This window comes from Aedes albopictus, chromosome 3, assembly GCF_035046485.1.
Source record: "Aedes albopictus strain Foshan chromosome 3, AalbF5, whole genome shotgun sequence".
Taxonomy (NCBI): domain Eukaryota; kingdom Metazoa; phylum Arthropoda; class Insecta; order Diptera; family Culicidae; genus Aedes; species Aedes albopictus.
This window is the reverse complement of record NC_085138.1, coordinates 304,977,797-304,985,888: the sequence shown is the minus strand read 5'-3', so window position 1 is coordinate 304,985,888 and position 8,092 is coordinate 304,977,797.

The following is an 8,092-nucleotide window of genomic DNA, read 5'->3' as shown; positions in this document are numbered from 1 at the left end:
AATCTGGCTACACTGTCTGATGGAAGTCACTCACGGCCACTCACTCGCAGCATGGGCACCGCGTTGACGCGCGCTCGCTCGCAGCTGTCATCATCAATCATCATCGTCATCGTTGTCGGTGCTGAGTGGTCGCTCGCTGAGCACGTTGTCGCCGCCGTGTTTACGTTTCTGGGAGCTTGCTTGGCGTTGCTCATTCTCGTAGGGGAAAGTGGGGCACATTTTCCACCGGAGCGTCCGATGGGCGCGAACATACTGCCCCCGGGCTGGAAGTATTCCTGTCGAAACAACGGCATCGGATAACGTTTGTCTTCTCTGTTACTGGATCGCAGCGGTAGTCGATTATGTCGGAATGTCTCCCATGCTTTGTCCTCGTCGTGTCGTTGGGTTTTTCCTTCTCCATTCAAGTCAAGGATTCGTTGGCGATAGATGGTTTCCATCGGCCACTTGGAATTCTCCTTCCGGGTGCGGTACAGACAGCAAAATCTGATTTCCAGCTTCCCTCCGACAGTTTTCCAAACGGATTGCTGGCCAAATAATGCACATTCGGTTTCCTCTTCCCTTGGGTGCACTATCTTGGTAGGCAGTACGACGCAAGACATCTCTTTCATGTTGGACAATCCAGCTTGCCCTGCCTCATCTGGTCTGAATTGCTCGTCGATCATTTCAGAGCGAGACCTCGAATCGTTCCTAGAAATCATTGGTGGTGGTTTCGCCGGCTTGGTGTGCCACTTCCTTGTGATCTTCGGTCTTTCCAGGTTTCGGCACTTCACCTTTTCGCAGTACGAGTTATAGACAGTGACACGTTCTGTAGTGTCCGGAATCAATTTCACGATGTCTAGGGTTCCACACTCCATGGTCTCCGCTTCTGACCCCTTGGAAAACACCGCTGGGTTTACCAGTGTTTTTACACACGTTGATGGCTTGGAAGGCTCCACCTGAGTGGACTCCATTTGGTTGATAACTGTCGCGAACGATGGTTTTCCGTCCAACACCATACTCGACTTGTCCAGAATTGTCTTTCGATCTGCAGCTATCGCACCACGAAATGGCTTTACGTACGATAGCCAGAACTGCTCATCCTGAGCGTTCTTCACGTGATTCGGGGAATCTGCAGTGAAATCTGGCAGATCATCACTGCACGGCTTGGAATGCTGCTTGTAAGCGGACTCTGGTTCCACGGCGGATGTCGCAGTGTGAACAGTCTGTTGCACACAGGACAAATCAGAGAGCTCCTCCTGAGCGGACTCTGATTCCTTCTTGCTTGCCATGGGCTCGGTGGTACGTGTATGGGGATTCGTCAACTCCATTACAGATGGCTTAGTCTGCATTCTCGGGGTGAAGGCGGATCCATCGACGAAAGTTGCAGTGTGAGCGGGCTGCTCCACACTGGATGGGACAGAGAGCTTCTCCCGAGCAGGCTCTGGGTACTTCTCGGCTGCCACTGTCACAGTCTCGATGTTGAACTCCACTTGACTTACCTGCTCGATACTGGTCGGCTTGGAATACTCCTTCCAAGTAGATTCCTGATGCTCGACGGATGTCGTAGAATGAACTGGATACGATTCCACTCTTGGCTGATTGGAGTACTTCTTCTGAGCGGGTTCGAAACGGTGTTGATGGTCTACACTGCGCAGACGACCAGGGGCTCCTGACTCGTCAGACTTCACGGTGTAACTTGGTGAGTCGGAGTGCTCCACCCGAGCGGACTCCAACTGGCGATGATTCCGGATACTTACCGGCTTGCAGTGCTCCTTCTGAGCGTTCTTCGGTTGGTGGTCTGATCGCACAATGGATCTACAGGATAGCTTCGTCGGTGTCAACTCTGCCTGGAGAGAAGTCCGCTTCCATTCCGCGCCTTGCCGATCTTCAGTGCTTGGTACGCCACATCTCGTTGTGTGACGCGGTTTCTTCGTACAGGACGACCTATCGTGTTCCCTGTAAACGTTGTTCGGTTCGTCCTTGGACGTCTCAGAGATTGCCGGCGGCTCTAGACATGATGAGTGGTAGAGGTCTTCTGCGACGGACTTCTCCTGATGCCGATTATGGAGGCCACCAAACGCTCGGCACTTTTTCGGCTGCGACTTGGCTGGTGGCTGGGTTGGTATAACAGTGTGATTTATTGGCGTCACACTGGGCCGATTGGAGCGCTCTATCTGAGCGGACTCCACATTGCTGCCGGTCGTCGCAACGTGATGTGACGGTTTCACGTTAGACTTGTCAGAGTGCTCCTCTTGAGTCGGCTCTGACAGCTGCCTGCTTTGGAAGCTTTCCAAAACACGGCTCTCACTCTCGCTGAGTTGATACTCACCAGCCAAGCTCGCGGATAGCTGCTCTATCCTTAGCAGCGCTTCGATGTGTAGCCGGTAGAAGTCCATCTCCAGCTCTTCCTGTTCCTTGAACTCCGATGCAGGGATCCGGTCCAAGATCTCCTGGTGAAGCTTAGCGTACTCCTGGTAGTACGTGCCTAGCTTCTTCTCGTACACCCGCAGGAGCGATGATCTTATCTTCGGCGGGTCGTGGTTTGCCTCCATCAGGTTTCCGATAATGTACCGGATCTTCCGCATGACCTGTTCACGAAGATGCATGAGCAGCTGTGTCTCATGCATGACGGAGTCCTTAAATTCCGGTGTGCGGTGTCTCATCTCGAATGCTTCACCCGGTTTGGGTACACTTCATTTCGATGGTTGGTGATTGGTCGACAAGTCCTCTTTTCGGTGCTCACACAAGAGTCCACCGACGGTGCCGATCTACTTTACCGGCGGAAATCGTCGACAGGTCGCCTTGTTGACCAGGGGAACGATTTGTTAGGACCGAACACCTCACTGATCGGCGGACGATCTTGTCCTTGGTGACTAGCTGGGGCTGTCCTGCTTCCACTGATACCTCCTTGATCAGCAGAAGGCTTTTACGGTACCGATAGCAAGGCTCGCTGATCGGTATAAAATTGTCTCCTTGGTTGTCTTGCCGGCGGCAAGAATGACACATCCAGTGCCGATCGTCCACTGACCGGCGGTAATTCCTCTCGCCCGTTGACCAGGGAAGCACTTCTTCTGGGGCCGATGACCTCGGTGATCGGCAGGAAATCTCCTCGTTGGTGCCTTTGCCGGCGGCAAAGATGTCGCCCTTGATGTTCGTCGTACACTAACCGGCAGAATTCCTCTTCGATACGCTGGTGTCCTCACCGGCGGTAAGGACCGTTGATACCGATCTCTCGTTGACCGGTACGAAACTCCTCGGCTGGTCTCCTCGATGACCAGCTGGACGCCTTGCTAGGACCGACCGACTCGTCGATCGGGGGGATTCCTTCGACGGGATGGTGTCTTTGCCGGCGGCAAAGCAGTCACCGTTGGTGCCGATCGTCCACAGACCGGCAGGGATTCCTCGACTGGTCGCCTCGTTGACCAGGGGAACAACTCGCTGGTGCCGATCTCCTCGCTGACCAGCGTAAAATCCTCCAGGGAAAGGATCTCGGTTCCACTGATCACTCCTCGACCAGCAGAAAGCTTCGCTTTCGACCGACTCGTTGATCGGTAGAAGTCCTCCGATGGATGGTGTCTTTGCCGGCGGCAAAGAAGTCACCGTTGGTGCCGATCGTCCACAGACCGGCAGGGATTCCTCCGACTGGTCGCCTCGATGACCAGGGGAACTAATCACTGTACCGATCCCTTGTTGACCGGCGATCTCCAGGGATAGGGTCCTGCTTCCACTGATTGCTCCTCAAATCAGCAGAAGGCCTCGCTGACACCGACCGCCTCGTCGGTATAGCTGTCGACTGTCGAGCACTTGACACTGAAGAAGTCTGTAAGTCACAGACGAAATAGGCCTATCTGTCCGAAGATAAGCACAGTAGTAGAATTAAAAGGAATTTGCTCGTCCTTTCTAGTTTTTCTTTAAAAGAGTTATTCATTTTTTATTTTCTTTTGCAAAAGTAAAGTATTAGTGAAGTGTTTTTAAATTAAACTAGAGTCTGAAGTAACAAGTTCTACTAAAAGCTCTAAAGTAATAGTAAAGCCACGCGAACGCTTGTACACTTCGAATATATCACTTGTCAGTTCTTGACCGTTAGCCGGGTCAAATCAGACTATTTCCTCGTTCGGTGGTGGTGCTCTCCTTTTATAGCACTCCGGAAGGCATCCAGAATGTTCCACAATATTCCCGGTATGAAACATTCCGGAACATTCCATCAATCTGGCTACACTGTCTGATGGAAGTCACTCACGGCCACTCACTCGCAGCATGGGCACCGCGTTGACGCGCGCTCGCTCGCAGCTGTCATCATCAATCATCATCGTCATCGTTGTCGGTGCTGAGTGGTCGCTCGCTGAGCACGTTGTCGCCGCCGTGTTTACGTTTCTGGGAGCTTGCTTGGCGTTGCTCATTCTCGTAGGGGAAAGTGGGGCACATTTTCCACCGGAGCGTCCGATGGGCGCGAACACCGTCTTCAGCCAAAGGCTGCACAGACTGAATGAAAATTAACACTAGACAAGGGACACACGGAGCATGTACCAGTGGATACGGAGAAGAAACTATTCTCAAGAAAATTCCCGGAGCGGGAATCGAACCCTCACCCCACAGCATGGTGCGATTAGAAGCTTGGTGACCCTAACCGCACGGCTACGAGGCTCCACATTTGTTGTTTGTCTGTATTAACGAGATTTTTAACCCTAGGCTAGTTCATCTCGGGAATGCCTGGAATGCCTGGAGGAATCCCTGAAAAATTCTAGAAGGTATTGGTAGAGAAAATCCTGGAAGAATTTCTAAAGGAATCCCTGACGGATTTCCTGAATAAATTCCTGGACTCCTGGAAGAACTCCTGGGGGAATTCGTGGAAGAGTCTCTGAAGCAATTCCTGGAGAAATAGCTGGAGGAATTTTTGAAGGAATCGCTGAAAGAATTCTTTGAGGAACATCTGCAAGAATTCCTGGAAGAATGTCTGGATAAATGCCTGAAAGAATGCCCAGGAGAATTCCTGGTGGAATTCTCGGAGGAATCCCCGAAATATTTTCTGAAAAAATCTTTGGAGGAATTCCTGGGGGAATTCCAAAAGAAATTCCTGATGAATTCCTGTAGTAATCTCTGGAAAAATCCATGGAGGAATGCTTTGAAGAATTCCAGGATAAATTCTTGTAGAAATTCCTAGGGGAATTCCTGGTGGAATTTTTGGAGGAATACCTGAAGTAATTTCTGGACGAATCTCAGGCGAAATTAGCAGCTCCTGAAGAAATTCCTGCAGGCGTTTTTGAAGAAAGCCCAAGAGGAATTCCGGAATCAATTCCAAAGGGAATTCCTATAGGAGTCCCAAAACAGTTCCTGGAGGAAGAACACGATTTATTCCTAGGGGAGTTCCTGAAAAAATCCAGGAGGAATTTCTGAAGGAAACCTATGTATAAAGATTTTTTTTAAGTATCGTTTTATTTGTGAATTTTAACTTACGCTAATTCTTCACACATATGTATAGGGCCTAGGGGAATCCTTGATGGAATTTTTAAAATAATCAATGAAGTTATGCCTGATAGAATCACTGCAAGAATTCCAGAGTAAATCCCTTGAGGTATTGCTGAAGAAATTCCTGGAGGAAAATCTTGAGGAATTAAGTTTTTAAATTTTGAAAAAATATTTATTTTTTGATTTTATACAAAAGATCACCTTTTTCTGAGTCACTATGATTTTATTCAGATTTTTAGAACTTTATTTCGATACCTAAAATCAATTTCTAAGACATTATTCGAAATCACCTTTTGACAGCTGGGCAACTGTTTGACAGCTCCGCCCAGTAGAAAATGCAACGAGGGGTGATCAGACAAACCACTCTCATACAAACTTAATTTTTAAATAGTTTCCCGGGCACCAAAATTCATGAAAATTTGGATTTCGGCTCAGTTTGGCATGTAGATTCAGAATATGGAATTATCTCAACACAGCTAAAGAAGCCAATTCCTGAAGAAACCTGATGAGGAATTCCGGAAGCAATCTCATAAGGAATTTCTTAGGAAATCCCAGGAAAGCTTTCTTAACAAATTCCTAGAAGAATTTCTGTAGAAATACCTAGAAAGTATCTCAAGTAATGCTGAAATTTCCATTTCATGTGTATGGGAGCCCCCCTTTCCAAGGAACCACCACCACCACCACCACCATAGAAACATTTCTCACCTTCTAAAACTTACACTTGTCAAATTTGGTTCCATTTAGTTGATTGTTTTTCGATTTATGCAGAAATTTCCAGTTCATTTATATGGGAGCCCCCCTTTCCAAAAGGGGGAAGGGTCTTACGGCGCGTAAAAATATTCCTTACTTTTTGAACTCACAGCATGCCAACTTTGATTCCATTTGCTTGATTTTTTTCTCAAGTAATGCTGAAATTTCCGTTTCATGTGTATGGGAGAATCAATTTTGGAGGTGAACCAGCCTCGAGCTGAAATTCTGCCTACTAATAAAGCCAAAAATAGTAATAACCCGGATTACACCACAGTAGAGTCATCCGGAGGGTGCCTGATCGTTTTTTTCTTTCAAATTATACCTATTTGCCTGCTCCCTACTTCACTAAATGAACAAACGCTGACTATTTTTCACGATAATACGATCGTGACCACACCTGAGGTAGAACCGAGGTAGAACCACACCATGCACTTACCTGACCGAATCCCTGGAGGTAAACGAAGTGCTTCCGTACTGCACAGTCCTGCCTGAATCCCGCAATCAGCTTCACTGCCTGGTGCCGCTTGAAAATGGCAGCAAACTGCGGCGGGACGGGATTTCCCTGGAAATAAAAATAAAATACTTAGCTTGGTCCGGTAATCTATCTGGCACATCGGGTTTACTATCGCCCGGCAAGCGGTCCTGGTGCAAACGACCGGATCGCATATAGTCGGGAGCAAGCCAAAGACAGTAAAGAAAAATTTCCCCGTCGAATTTACCATCACACTTCAAATAATCTGCTCCGTTATTCACTCGCGCACGCGGCCGGTCCATCCAGCGTAGTTTCACCGGTTCCTCGCGGCACTATTAAACACTTTTTCACCCACGAAACGCGATATTTTTCGACTTTTCCGACGCGAAAACACTGCTTTTCATTTTGTTTTTCAAAATAATAATAACATGGTGGTTGAAGGTGCACGGAGAATTAGAGTCACATATTTTCAGCAAAATTCCATGGCACTCAAAAATGAGTAACATTCGCACATAAATTCTAAAATAAATAGCTCGTTCGCTCACATTTTTGTGGAATTTTTGTTTTTTCGGTATACTAAACATTATTGCCATGCCTAAATTATTGCAAAATACAGGCTTATGTTGATGCACGAGCTGATTTTAAATTTGTGTTTTACATAAAGTCCAACGGAATTTGGTCGATTTTGTGTAGGTATCATGCATTCCTGTGTTATGAATTTTACACGTGTGGGGAAAGTTATCTTTCATTGCACAAATGCACGTGTGTCAAACAAGTGACTTTTGAGCGGCGTCGTGGCTATGGAAACATGTTCATTTTCTGTAAACACGGCACCGCTCAAACGTCAAATTAGTGAGCTCAGCTGAATCCTTTCTGATGATTGAGGCATCAACGTGATGTATGATTCTAATGTAAAATTCTTCCATCTGTCGTTAGATGTATGCTGATGTTTCAAGTGCGGAACACTTGACATCAAAATGATGTTTGATTCTAATGTTACATTACATTTATCTGTCGTTAGATGTAGTCTGATGTTTTAAGCGAGCAACAGTTGACAACAATATGACATTTAATTCTAATGTAACATTACAATCATCTGTCGTTAGATGTTTTCTGATGTTTCAAGTGAGCAACACTCGACATCAATATGATGTTTGATTCTAATGTTACATTACATTTATCTGTCGTTAGATGTAGTCTGATGTTTTAAGCGAGCAACAGTTGACAACAATATGACATTTAATTCTAATGTAACATTACAATCATCTGTCGTTAGATGTTTTCTGATGTTTCAAGTGAGCAACACTCGACATCAATATGATGTTTGATTCTAATGTTACATTACATTTGTCTGTCGTTAGATGTAGTCTGATGTTTCAAGTGAGCAACAGTTGAAATCGATATGACATTTGATTTTGATGTAAC